Here is a 15,639-nt window from a genome sequence, read left to right on the forward strand (position 1 = left end):
AAAAATATTTCGCACTGTCATCTTCATTCGGTAAAATTTGGCTAAAAAATACTGAGAATCCCTTTTCGCCAAAGTTCACGTACAAATTGGCAAATAAAAACGCAAAAAAAAAAATAAAATAAAATAAAAATATCAATGTGCTAAGTGATTTCCTATGCTACTTGCGCGGTGAAAATATTTCATAACTATATCTACATATTTTCCCCCATCTTTATCGAAATTCGTGTCATGGCTTAATCTTTACAATCTGAAAACAGTAAATGCGATTAAATTTCAGGAGAGTAGAAAGTGGATCTTTGGTTTACTTTCGGCAGTTTTGTAACTCTTGCTTTCTTTATTTTATCCTTTAGTCCTCACATTCCATGAGCGATGTTTTTGACAAAGGAGGAAGAATTGCTGTTTTTTGTATCAGAATCCATGTATCAAACATTTATCTTTGGCTAGTTTTTGACCTTAAAGAAATATGTTTTAGCTCTTTACATCAGGTGGCTTCATGTTTTCTCTGGAATGATTTCATATAAAAAACATATTTAAAATTATCAAACCAGAACAATTTATTTCAATTTTAACTGAGCAAAAAAATAAAAAGAACAATAAATAAATAAATAAATAAATAAAAATAAATACATAAATAAACAAAACAAAAAAAAACAGGGGCTAAGAATTACGGATTAAAAAGTAAACCTATTTTTCCCCACTGATATATCTATACTTTTATCCTATTCTTAATATACTTAAATTATTTCCTAATATTAAAGATTCACTCAAGGTACGTAACTTCACCTATCGGAACCCACAATGCATAAACATATTAGTTTTTAATCTTGTTTTGTCTAATCAAGATTATATGCATTGAAAGTTACATTGAATTTGAATTTTGTAAACATTCTTATGTAATTAAACTTTACTTATTCAAATATCGACGTAATCCTTATTCATTCAATATATGGCATAATCAAGAAATTTCCAGATGGTAACCGAGGGCGAGTTTAATCCATTGGGAGAGATGCACCGCCAGTCTTCATTAAGACGTGTATCTAGGAGAAGGAACACTCTAGAGTATAAACTTGAGGTTTACTGCGTGCTTCGTCTTGTGGCAGCCATTGCACCGACTGAGATTAGCAATTGTACCAAAAATATGGTTGTTTTTTTTTTTTTTTTTTTTTTTACATAGGCATCACCACATTATCAAGGCCCAGAGGCCACTCAAGGATAAGGGTTAAAGAGTGTACAGTAGAAATTGGTCAATATAGTAATCATTAGTAATGAAAATTTGGTAAATTTAATAACTTATATGGAACGGCTCATCAAGAACTTATTTACTTTAGACTTGAACACAACCATATTGTAGTCAGCCGGAAAGCAGGAAAACGGAAGACAATTCCACAGGCGTGCAGTTCTAAGAAAGAAGCTTTGTTCATGGAATCTACGTTTAGGTTTAGGCACAGATAAAGAGTGGGGGAAATTATTGATAGTGTTTACAGCTAGACGAGTGTTTCTTGTGAAAGTTTGGCGAGGGGGGACCATAGATTGAAGCTCAGTTGAACACTTTCCATGAAAATAACGATACATCAGAGACAAACTCGCAACATCTCTTCTGTGAGATAGAGGTTGCAAGGAGGAGAAAAGGACATCTCCTACGAGGCTACGAAGTCTATTTTGAACTCTATCAAGGCAGGACAAGTCCTTTCTAGCAGCTCCTGCCCAGATGTGGCAACAGTATTCCATCCTTGGACGTACCTGGCTCTTATATAGGTAGAGAATAGCATCAGCAGTGAGATATCTACTGGATCGATAGAAAGAACCCACCATTTTTCCAGCGGCCTTGGCAACAGATTTGATATACGTGTTCCATTTAAGATCAGGAGTAATGGTCAAGCCCAGAAGCTTGTCAAAACTTGAGGCCTCCTGAAGACGAGAGCCATTCATTTCAATTGATGACAAATGTGAATTAGAATGTTGATGATGTAAAGAGAGAAGCTTGGTTTTAGATGCATTAAAAGTAACCAGCCACTCCTTTCCCCATTGTACTACGTGCTCAAGATCAGAGGAGAGAGAATTGGAGAGAACTTGGTCGTTTACTGTCTTAGATGTGGTACCATAAATGGTAGTGTCGTCAGCATAAATGTCTACAAATGATGTAAGGATATGATTTGGAAGATCATTAATGTAGATCAGGAAAAGAGTTGGGCCCAGGATGGATCCCTGAGGGACACCGGCATTAATACTGTGAGCTTCTGATTTTTGCCCCTCAACTACTACTCTTATGAACCTATCAGAAAGAAATGATTTAATAATTGAGAAGACTTTTCCAGCTATACCATAGCTAGCGATCTTATGAAGTAAACCTTTATGCCATACCCTATCAAAGGCTTTAGATATGTCAAGAGCAATTGCCCTAGAAAGATTGCCACCGTCGAGAGATTTGCTAATCCTATGCGATATAACTATAAGGACATCTGCTGTAGATCTAGCAGAACGGAAACCATATTGAGTGTCACTAAGAAGGTTATTTTTGTTGAGATGTTTGATTACTTCTGTATTTAACACAGATTCTAGCAACTTACTCATGACGCAGAGGAGACTTATTGGCCTGTACTGAGAGGGGGATGAGCGATCACCTGAATTCTTAAATACAGGGCATACAGATGAGATTTTCCAGGGAGATGGGAAACTATTCTCCTTAAGACAACGTTTAAACAGTTTTGTAAGTATGGGCGCTAATTCAAGTTGAAGTTTTTTGAGTACTATAATTGGAATACCATCAGGGCCAGTTGCTTTACTCGAATCAAGGTTTTTGATTAGCTTCGCAACATCACGTACAGATATACGTATATCACATAGCGTGTTTTCTGATACAGGAGGAAATATTGGAGGTTGACGGTCTTGGTCGCAAAGGGTAGAATTAGCTGCAAAGTTCTTGACAAAGAGTTTGGCTTTGTCTGATGCTGACGAGATTACCTCAGGTCCATTGATAATAGTTGGGATGGAGGACACGCTTCTATTCAGGATTCTGTTTGCTATTTGCCAAAACTGGTGGGAACCAAGCCGCTGCTCAGCTACTTTGGACTTAACAAATTGAGCATACAACACTCTTGCGTTCCTTATTACTTTCTTACAATGGTTGCTGGCAGTCCTGAAAACGGCTTTAGTTTCCATACATCTATTACGTTTGAAGCAGTGGAAAAAGTGATTTCTGTGCGCAATGGCAGCAGCACATTCTGGAGAGAACCATGGCTGGCTGTTAGGTTTTTGCTGAAACTTTTTAGGGGGTATGAAATGGTCAATACCTACAATTAACCATTCAGTTAGGTCTAATACTATAGAGGACACATCCTTTTTAAACATGGAATGCAGAGGTAGATCAGATATAAATGTACGGAAGCTATCCCAGTCAGCCTTAGTGTATCGATATACTGTACGATGGAGAGGTACGTCTGGGGACTTATTACATTTCATTTTGATCTTAATTGATACAACAGAGTGGTCGGAAGATCCAAGAGGCGACAGAACAGAAACTGAACATAGTTCAGGGCAAGTTGTGAGAAAAAGGTCTAGTAGGCTTGCATACTGGCCGTCATTATCGGGCACACGGGTAGGTTCCTGAACAATCTGAGTGAGGTCATAGGCAATGGAGAAATCATGACAGAACCTCCCCTCATCATCGGTCTTGTTTGAGTGGGTCAACCATTCGACGTTGTGAACATTGAAGTCTCCACATACGTGAATGTTAGCTGAAGGATAAGTAGAAAGGACTTGGTCAATTTTCTCAGATATGCTTTGAAAGATAGTAACTCCGCTGTTGTGGGGGCGATAGAGAGTAAATATAAATGCAGTAGTGTGAGCTAAAGCAACCCGGAAGCACATATAGGGTAAGTTAGGATCTTCCCTGGAGATGTCCCTCCCACATGGAAAGCTATCTTTAATATAGGCACATATTCCATGCCCATGGCGATCTTGGGGGTCAGATTTAGAAGTTAAGTTAGAGTATCCTGAAATTGCAAACTCATCTAGGGAAATAGCCTGTCCAATGCCAGTTTCACTTAAAAATAAAAGGTCTGGTTAAGTTTCCTGTAATTGGGTTTCAACCTCTGGAAGGTTAGAACGAAGACCCCTGATGTTGGAGAAGGAGACATGGTAGTAGGGGTCTACGTTGGAAGTTGGAGAACCGGGTTTAATCGTGTATTTTTTCTTGAAACTTGTCATGATGAAATTTTGGAATTTGTGGACTAGGTCGACAGATTTACTTAGAGCAGGTTCTACACAAAGCCATCACCACTATACACAAATCATCTGCGCTGACTTCCAAACAACTCAGTTGTTATGGTGGAGCTCATACGTCGAAATCGATAGGAGAGTTCATCATATATATATATATATATATATATATATATATATATATATATATATTACTGAATCTTATGTCTAGAAATCTTATTCTAATTTTGATCAAAATCTATTAAATAGCTTTAATTCTAAAACAATGTCTCAAAATTGGGGCTTAAGCTTAAGGGATCTTAAGAAGAAATTAAAATTTAGAAATCTTGTTCAATTGTCGTCTAATAATTATGCATCAAATTTCAAATAAATCGGAGATATTTTAATTTTCAAATTGGAGGTTTTACTCATATTAAGCTCCTTTAACCCCCATTCCAAATACTCAGAAGAGGCTGAAATTTAGGGAATATTCATTAATTGCAGCCTAATATCTATTAGGTTGGTGCAAAAATAATATTGTTTTCTGACATGAAGGTGAACGTCAAAAAACACTATTTTTGCACCAACCTAATAAGTATAAAATTTTAGCAAAATTGAGAGTATCTGAATTTTTACAAATGACTTCCCTTTGTCACTTTGTATAAAACTTAATTAAACTAATATAACCTACATAACCTACCCTTATGCTTAACAACTGTGTCCTAAAATTTACAATGATCGGTTAATTAGCTTTGGAGTTTAGCACCACAGATTTATAAACATATAAACATACCTAAAGCACGCATACACACACACATACATAAATATAAATATTTGGCTTTGAATAAAATGCCAGGGCCTACGGAGGTTTCGCCTTTCATTTTCCTTTCACTTATTGTGGAATCATCTTCATCCTTATTGACATGATAATATAATAAAGTTCTGATGTAACTTTAATTTTTATCTCCAGATATATATATATATATATATATATATATATATATATATATATATAATATAAAGCTGAATGTGTGTGTGTGTGTGTGTGTGTGTCTGGTCACAAATAGGCTCCTATATGATTGACTATTTTAAAAAACTGATTGCATATAATGATAGAAGATGTATCGAGACACAGAAATGGGTATGTTTGATTTGGCAGAACGGTGGTTCATTAAAATTGTGGAGTCTGCGTTCGCGCCTGGTCCACAAAGTATGGAAATAAAAAATTTAAAAATTAAAAAAAAAAACGTTTACAAGTGTTTTTGATATAGATGCACATAATAATACTTTGATAAGTATGTTTTAACTTAAATAGGGATGGTATAATAAAATTGGGGGGTCTGCGTTCGCGCCTGGCCTCCATAGAATGGAAATATGCACAAACTTTAATAAAGACTTTTCATATCTATCTGCATAAGTATACTTTGATAATTATGTTTCAATTTGAAGAAATATGGTATAATAAAATTATGGGGTGTTCGTTCGAACCTGACCTCCATAGAATGGAAATATGTCAGAAAGTTTAACAAGGTTTTTTAATATAGATCCACAGACTATTGTGATAAGTGTTTCAGTGTGAACAGATATGGTATAATAAATTATGGGGTTTATCTATTTTATTTTTACTTTCATCATATTTTATTTTTGGTTTTGATACCCCCAAATTCAACCCAAATTTACAACCCTTCCTTTTCATAACCTATGATACTTTCATAAATCAGAGTCCATTTTCTGTAGGCTGTTTTTAAACCCAGTGAACAACGGGTACTTTTGTAGTATATATATATATATATATATATATATATATATATATATATATATATATATATATATATATATATATATATGTGTGTGTGTGTGTGTGTGTGTATATATATATATACATCATTCAAACACAATGGTTAAGTGGCAGTTTTAGTCATTTAGAACTGCTTTAAAGCTTCACCGCCCACTCATTTTTCGACCAGATTTTAAACACTTATTCTAGTTTATAGATGATCTTCTCAGCTATATTGTGAAAAAAAAAATTCAATTTTCGTTCAGTAAAACAAGTTATGCTGAATTTACTGGTGTTCAAAGTGAGTGACGTTTTTTATGGTTGGATTCCATAGCAACCACGTCACTTCAGCGACTAATGGTGCTACTAACGCACTACTCTCGCGAGAAGAGAAATAGCAAGTGAAGCCGAGAGAATGAAAGCATGAAAAGGAGATAATTAGGGAGATTTTATTGAAAACAGACGAGTGCCATACATTGTTATTACAAACGTGTATGTTATGTTTATGGGGGCAAAAAAATAACAAAGAACAACTGAATTTACTAGAAGCCTGGAAAAATCATAGATTACAATAGAAAAACACGAGCATAGAAAAACACGAGCATAGAAAAACACGAGCATAAAAAGTAATATAGTTAAGTTAAACATGGAAAAGTAAAGGACTAGTTGTTAAGACTGGAAAAGAAAAGGACAAGATATTCTAGTAAAAAATATAATAAGTTTATAACTTAAAATATTGCAGCATTAAGAATTTTTTTAAAAAGTCAATTTATAACATTATATAATCAATTTTTAATGCCGCAATATTTTAAGTTATAAAGTTATTATATTTTTTACTAGAATATCTTGTCCTTTTCTTTTCCAGTTTTAACAACTAGTCCTTTACTTTTCCATGTTTAAGCTTAATCATATTACTTTTCATGCTCGCATTTTTCTATTGTAATACACACACACACACCTAAAACACAAAGAGAGAAAGAGAGAGAGAGAGAAAGAGAGAGAGAGAGAGAGAGAGAGAGAGAGAGAGAGAGAACTTGAATGCCTACTAAACAATGTCTAAGGTCCGACATGAGAGTACTTTTCCCTACAAATAAACCTTGACTAAATATTCAAAATCACATAGTATTCGCGGCCAAAATAAGATCTCCTCAGTGTGGCTAACCCACACTGGCTTTTACAAAGAATAATGCACCTTTTCCAAGTGATGTTACTTCAAGTAACAGCACGAAGCTTAATACTACACTAGTCGGGATGAATTTTTGTCCTTAAATCCAATAAGACCAAGAGACCACAAGGATAATATAACATATTTAAATGCTTGTGAATTTGATGTTTCTATAAAACTTTCTCTTTTCGAGGAAGCCGGTTTAGCCCACTTTGGGTGAGTGCTGCTTTGATAAAAGCTGGTCTCCATTAAATTCAATTTGGCGACCTTCTTATGGTGCAGCTCTTAAAATCAAATCACCTTTCTGGAACTTTACAAATCATTTTCTGCAGTTGCCTTCATTTAAAGAAACCTCTAGACAAACTGCAGGAATATTTCCTGTCGCCTTTTCTAAACCCATAAACCTTTATGCTTATGTGTCTGAAAATGTTTCGTAGACATTTCCATCACAGAATAGTAGAAATAGTAATTAAATAGATTTAATCATCTTGTAACTAAATTATTAATGAATTAAAAAGAAATGTATAAATTCATTCGAATATTATTGTTACAACTTTGATAGTTTGAATCGACATGAAACTTATTGGAATAAAATAAAATTAAAAAAAAAAAATCAAATCTCAGACTTTACATTGGAGGTTCAAGAGAATCAAGGTAGCATGTACAAAGGACGTTACAAAAATAAAGCCTCCTATATTTTTCGACCTAGGAAGTTAAAGAGCTATGAAGATGCGAGTGGTACGATTAAAATGAGCAACCATTTGTGTTCGAGAATTTATATTTCTACATAATCACCACCGTTCTCAATGCACTTTTGTCAGGAATTCAAAGATGCATCTCTGCTTCTGATGCACGTCCCTGACAAGAGTTGCTTTCTTAGAGTCTCACACCGTCAATATCTCCAAGAGAGAGATGAAACTATCAGGTCATAAATGCATAAGTTTAGTCATCTTATAGTCATAACAATGCAATTTGCAATCCCATCCGATCCATAAAAATAGGAAGCATTACTTTTGGAACGTCCCTTTTTGCAATAGGATTAAAAAAAAAAAATAAAATTCTTATGACCCAAACCGGAAATAAAGAGGTGAAATTCTGCGTGAAAAAAAAGTTATTCAAGAGATCCCTGTTTAAAATCTGTCACGTGTGTTGATTGACCTGGAATAACTTGTGAGCTTTGAATATCAGTGAGTTTGTTTTTCGTTTTTCATTTTGATTTTGCAAGGAAACTTTCTTCTGATAATTAGTGTCTGTCAGTGTTTTACAATGAATTGCCTCTAGTAATGACTCTTACAGTTTTGATATTTTGAATCTACAGGAAACTTATTCAAATTAAAAATGTCAGATTTCATACATTACCCTGGAAACCTAAAAGAATCAAGGTGACATGTATATTTGATACAGCAGTATAATTTTCACTTGCTTCATTTGCAATATTGCCTCTTCTAAATTCATAAAACAGTATATGCTTAAATTGCTCCCATGAATCTTCCATATTTATGATGGCAGACATAAGTAATTAAATAAGTTAAATCAGTCCTTAGCATGATGATTTGTCCATTCACAAGTGTATAAATTCATTTGAGCATGAACAAAATAACGTTTATAATAAACTGTAGATATCAGATTTCGGACATTTACTTACATGGGATGAATTGATATTTGACCATGTGTGAATATATACTTGGACACACGTGCGTGTGTGTGTGTGTATATATATATATATATATATATATATATATATATATATATATATATATATATGTTTTAACTGTGTATCATAATTTATTTCTTTTGATTTTTCCCCATCATTCTTTGTGTTTTTTAGGCTTGCCAACAGAGAGTACTGATCGATCTGATCGACTTTATTGATCTTGTTGATCAATACACACCCAGCATCTGAAACTGACATCAAATGTTCAAGTCGATATCCTCCACATATTCAGAACATGGCGTCACAAAAAAAGAAACACAGAATTACTTCCCTTGACAGACTAAAACTGTCCGCAGCAGCCCTTCCCTTCTCCCTCATGACATTTCCCTTCTCCCTCATGAGAGACACTGAAACACACATTAACGTCAGATGTCAAATACCAATAGTAGCTACGTATTATGAATTTCTCAGTTTTCCCTGACGACTGTTTAATCACGTTGTTTTTAAGTATTGTTTTCTATTCAAGTTATTTATTAGTAGAATTTTTATTATTTTTATGTTTTTTATGTTTATCTCAGGGTTTACTTTTGTTTTATTGATTGAGAATCTAGTGATTATACGTATTGGATTCTTCGGACGACTCTTCTCATGTTGAGTGTTATTTTTACAATGCTTTAATCGATGTAATCTCCGACCTTCTTCATGTGTACCTTGTCAAACTCATGAATTTGGACAGAATTTTGAACAGAACCTTTTATTTACTTCACGAGGGTAGTATGCTCTCGTTCCATCAACCATGGATAGAGATCCTATGTAATTCCCAATTGTATTTTTTGATCGCCCACACTGAAAATTGAACCTTCAACCTTTAGTAGAATATCACTTTTACTATTGATTTTCCAACCACTGCACCACTGGCCTTGTTGGTTACATTTTTCTTTTTGTTCTTTTTTATTTATTACAGCTAAATCATCTTAACAGATCAGCTCACATTAGATCGCCATAGTTAAGTGATGGACTTCCTGGTTACATTGATCAGTTGTTGGATTTTAGAGAATGTCAAATGCTGTTGAATCATTTTATGCCAAAACTGTAGACACGTTTCATATGTGGCACAATGATAAAGCGTCCTTTTGTGGGAGCTGAAGCTACCCATAATTGTGGAGAAGGGGATCTTGAGCTTCATGGTTCTCATGAAGAGCTTACTAGAATCGAAAAAAATGCCATTAAAACATGGTCGAGACAGTTTGATTGTAAAAAGTGTGTTGTCAATCAGATTTGATCCTAATTGAATTTGACAGATATTTATAAAATTGAGGATTTTTTCATGAATGTGATTAGATATCTTGCTCATATATATTTTTTTTTACAAAGGAGTCACCACTTATCAAGACCCAGAGGCCACTCGAGGATAAGGGTTAATAAGTGTACAGTGGTCAATGGGACAATGACACAGTAATAGTAAGTAATGGAAATTTGGTAAATGGGATTACTTAAGGGGAACGGCTTATCAAGAACTTGTTTACATTGGACTTGAAGACGACCATATTATAGTCAGCCAGAAAGCAGACAAATGGAAGAGAGTTCCACAGGAGTGTAGTTCTAAGAAAGAAGCTTTGTTCATGGGATCTACGTTTAGCTTTAGGCACGGATAAAGAGTGGGGGAAATTATTGATAGTGTTTTCAGCTAGACGAGTGTTTTTATGAAAATGGAAGGCGCCCTGATCCCAAAAGATATGCTGACCCCCCAATAATGCACAAGCTCTTCAAAGCTCCCTGGGATTAGTAAATTGCTATGAGGTTTTCATTAAGAATATGCACGATTTTCCAGCCCCACTAAACAGATTATTAAAGAAAGAAAAAGTCTGGGACTGGTCTCCCAATTACCAGGTAACGTTCGAAAAGATCAAAGATATATTAACATCAGATCTTTTTCCGACACACCACGATCCAAAGTTGGATATAATAGTAGCAATCAACGCCAGCTCATACAACATTAAAGCATGTAAATTGTATCCAAATGTCAATTGTATCCAAATGCCCGATGGCACAAAAAAGCCAATCACACATACTTTAAGAATGTTGTTAACCAGCGAGTGACAATGTTCACAAATTGAAAAAGAAACTCTAGCTATCATTTTCACTATAACTAAATTTCACAGCTACATACATGGCAGACTCTTTATGCTACAAATCGACCACAAACTCTTACTTATGATTTTCAAATCAAAGAAAGGATTATCGATGTACACTATATTACTACGATAGGGTACCATCCTGTTAAATTCTAATTTTAAATTGATATACCTGTCATCAAAACAAATTTGTCATGCAGATGGCCTATCAATATTAATACATAGGAAAAGAGAACCTTTGAAGGATTCTACATAATATATGTAGCATTGTATAACAGCTTCACTTTGCACCGACTGCAAAATTAAAACAATGATATTGAACACCGTTAAAAAACTCCCAGTAACATTACTAGAAACCAAAAGAGACATTAAAAGTAAAGGACGGAAATGTTTCAGACATTATGCAAAAAAAAAATGTCATAATTTTTCTTAAAATTTTAGTGCCGATAGTGACGAAGGAAAACCCCCCAGTAATATTGAAATTTATGATGAAACAATGGTTGCCTAATTCTTAACCAAGATGATGTATGTATGTACTAATTTGGAAAGTCTAATGATCTACTTTCTAAAAATTGTTTCAGTTTTCTTAAATGTTTATACCTGTTGATAGTATGTGAAATTGTTTCATCTATTTATTTCAATAACCCGTCCGAGGGTAGGTAAAATTATTTTAAATATGTGTTGTATATTACCCATCCCCGCAAAGGAAACATTATTTCATATATATGGTATAAATTACTTATCCTAGATAAGGTACAATTATTTGATACGTGTAATACCCGTCCTAGGGTAGGTAAAATATTCTTTTGCTCGAAAAAGCTAATGATACATAGAAATTAAAAATTCCTCTATCCGAAGAATAACAAATATGTTCGAAATCAACTTCAATTTTCTCATTGTTTGTACGGTCCCGAGCGACGCCGAGTAGTCCCGCTAGTTAAAAGTAAAGGACAGAAATGTTTCAGACATTATGCAACAAAATTCTGTTATATAGTGAAAGGGGAGTGATCCTTAAAGATTTTTATAAAAAGATTTTGCGGGATTTCCACATGGGACATCTGGAAAAAAAAGTTTCCCAGATTAACACTAGTGACACATTACCCATAGAAAAATTGCTGATCGATGCTATTTTTGAGACATTCGATCTCAATCCACCACAACCAACACCAGAACAGCTACGATTGGGCAGAAAGAGACAATTTACTGACTCACTAATTATTAATCCGACACAGAACAAAATATTAACAGCTTTTTACAATGCAAAAAGGTTTGTGAGAGGGAGCGTTGTGGGCACTCATCCATACACAATAAATGAACTCTCCTAACAGTATAACTATATGGAGAGGAGAGGTAACACTTTTGGGAGTCACTCATAGTACGCTGCATTTGCATTTAGTACTAAAACTATAGTTCTCAATGTATTCTGTATTGTTTTAAATACAAATACCTGATCTAAACTGTATTAATGTCCGAATCTTTCTTAGTTACCTTTCTGGGTCACAACAAAAAATAAATCATATTTTTTTTTTAATATATAAAAACTATAAGGTGTTCGCTCCTTATTACAAGCATTCAAATTTCATTTAATGGTTCTAGCCAAGATACTTAATTCTCTGGAAAGAATTAATAACATTGACAACAAAACAAAGGCGTATCAACCCAACTAGGTATAACTGCTTAATTGAAGGGGATGTACCTAGCATTTACAACTATATGTAACAATCTTTCTAGAAACATCCCCACATTGTGGAGACACCAAGTCACACTCCTCCCGACATAGACTACAGTGGGTCTTGGTAAACGATCACATTACGCATATAAAATTTGCCCTTAGATTAATTGGTTTTGTAAGCGTATAATGTGTGAAGAAATAATCTGTAAACAATAGTGTCTCTTTAACTCATAAATGTGACCCTGACAAATACTACCATTACAGGTTATAGTGGACGTGTGGGCCTGGGAGTAGTGATAAGTGGTGACTCTACACACTATAAAGCTTCCAAATTGGGGCTTCACCATTATCTATAGTTTTGTGTCATACTGATGGCGATTTTTTGAAGGGGATAGAACTTGAGTAGTTTATAGCATTAGGAAATCAGGTAAGCAAAAAAATGTATAATGGACTAGGAAAGATCGATTTGGGAGTGATCAAGTGGGATAGAGACAAACTTATTGCCAAAAGGTGCCCAAGAAAGTTTAGCGTCATGCATGGGGCAAATTATATTTAATTCATAGATGTGATTCTGGAAGTAATAATAACTAAGGTATGCCCCCATGTTTCTTAAAGTGCCAACCTCAACACAGGATGTATATTTTGGTCATTACTATTACCAGAACTAGAGCCTGGTCAGTACATAATTTTACCATGTGGTCATTCGTTTATGTGTACAACACAATCACGTTGACACACCGGTTCTTGCCAGATCACTGAAATTAAACAACATTGAGCCTGGCCAGTACCAGATAGGTGACCATTTGGGAAGACGAGGCGCTGTATGTACCGCGAGGTAAAAATGCCTGATTAGGAAACTGACACAATCTACCCCATTCAACTATATAAATAGAAACCAATCTTTCTAAGATTATAACCGGTGACAAACTATCGTCCTTTCATGAGTGTCATTAAGATTATCTGTTCAATTTAATACATATAAAACCAGATTAAACACCTATAAGCCATATAAAGCATTTTTTTCATTATTCTTGTTATTTATGTGTTAATGCAATAAAGTTCTAACAAGTCTTTTGCTTTTTTCTTTATTAGTGACTTCTCTTGGAAATAGTGCTTACCGTTGGGTTGAGAAGCACACGTGAACAATAATACTTGACTTTGTTCTCTGAAATAAAGAAACGCCTTTCAATTCATCAAGTTAAAGGTTAAAAAATTACTTTCGATTTTGCTAAAAAAAATATAACATTCAAACTTTACCCCCCCCCCCCATCAAATCTTCATGGTCATGTAATATGTGAATATATATTAATGGATGTCCTTTCATGTGTTAGGAAAATCTTCAAAGAATACTCTAAATTGCCCTGTATGTGCTTCAGAGGAGCACTTATAGCACTGTGGTCATATTTGCGCTCTATTTTCCCCAAAATAGCAGAGTTACCATCTTTGAGAGTATCTTAGAGAAAATTGACCTTATCGTCTCTGCTCATCCCTCTGCAAACATTCACGGCTATGAAGATCTCAAATTTCTTCTTATATTTACAATAACTAGCCCGTGTTTTTTGGAGGTGTCTGCTGAGCAAAAAAAAAAATGTGGTAGTAGGCAGGCAGGCAGGCTCGAACGAGGAAAAGAACGTAAAAAACCCCCCCGACGTCTTTGCCTCCATCGCCAAATCGGAAATGGCAAAGGTTTAAATTAAGGCTAGTCAATCGAAAAGAAGGGATAACTTTTGAAAATATCGACGAAAAAAGCGACCCCTCTCTGTAGAAAAATGCACAGTTGAGAATGAAGGAATTAATGTTTTTAGCCAATTTTTCGATATTTGTCGTCCGAATGGTCGAGCTTCAAAACGATACCAATTTCGTGAAAATCCATCACTTCTGTCAAATTTTAGGCAGCCATACATACATACATACATTTAAATGACAGATGAAATTTATATTATAGATAATGAAACAAAAAAATGTCTGACAACAACTTTTAAAGTGTCTGTGGGAAATTTGAATGTTATTTTGAAGCGTTTAAAAAGTCACTTTTAAAGTAAATAATAAAAAATGAATTCAGAAACTTTGGAAACGGATTGTACCAGAGTTAAATTTCTTGTTAACAGATTATAATGAACATAGCCAACACTTAGCAAATTATTTATGTTAGCTTACAAAAATATCACAAGTTTTTTAAATATTACCATGCATTTCTATAAGAAGAGCTGCCCTGAAGTTTGAAATACCATTTTTGTTGTTCTGTCACACTTAAGTTTGAAACAATATTTTCGTTGGTCTGTTACACTTAAGTTTGAAACAGCATTTTCGTTGCTAAACGTGCAGATTGAATGGATGCATCTTAAGAATTGTCCTGTTCTTGTTTTTCTTAAGTCCTCATTAGGAAACTGTTCCCTCTAACAATGTACATTTCAAAGAAAGCTTCAATAGATTTTCTCTCAATAAAACATAATTGGAAACTCTAGTTGTCAACCTTAAATGCATATAAGAAGAGGCGGTTAAGGTTATAAAAAAAATTTTTTTTAAAGAGACGAAAAGAATTTAAAAAAAGAAAAATCGGACGGCGATTTTAAATCGATGCTTGAGAATATTTTCTTTTGAAACACATTTTTCTGACAGCATAAGGATGGTAAACATAATGAAGTTGGTATAAATCCAAAACCTCATAAATTTTGCTTCACCTACTATGTCCTTTAGTCTTTGCATTCCATGTGCGATATTTCTGACAAAGGAGAACAAACTGCTGCTTTCAGGATCAGTCAGCATTTCACGCCACTAAGAAGGGGCCCTGAAGGTAAATCTTTATCTAGGGTAATGCTATCTGCCTAGGGTCCAGGAACCCGAGTAACTCCTAAGATGGCTGTCCTATCAGCAGGTGTATAATACTAATAATAATATATGTATTGCTATTTGGTGGATGGAGTCTGGGCAATACAGATAGTATATTATTACATTTGCACATACATACAATGTTAACGCACATGCATATATACACACACAGGCCCCTTCAGTCTTTAACAGACTATGAATACCCACCAT

General features: G+C 34.5%; 1 protein-coding gene across 8 annotated transcripts in view; it reads right to left on the bottom strand.

The window, feature by feature from the left end:
• The window catches only part of LOC145292090 (high affinity cAMP-specific and IBMX-insensitive 3',5'-cyclic phosphodiesterase 8B-like), a 973,128-nt gene that overhangs the window by 533,252 nt on the left and 424,237 nt on the right, over positions 1-15,639 (bottom strand). The window lies entirely within an intron of this gene.

The sequence above is a fragment of the Euprymna scolopes genome, chromosome 13 (assembly GCF_053919585.1).
Source record: "Euprymna scolopes isolate OS-2025 chromosome 13, ASM5391958v1, whole genome shotgun sequence".
Classification (NCBI taxonomy): domain Eukaryota; kingdom Metazoa; phylum Mollusca; class Cephalopoda; order Sepiida; family Sepiolidae; genus Euprymna; species Euprymna scolopes.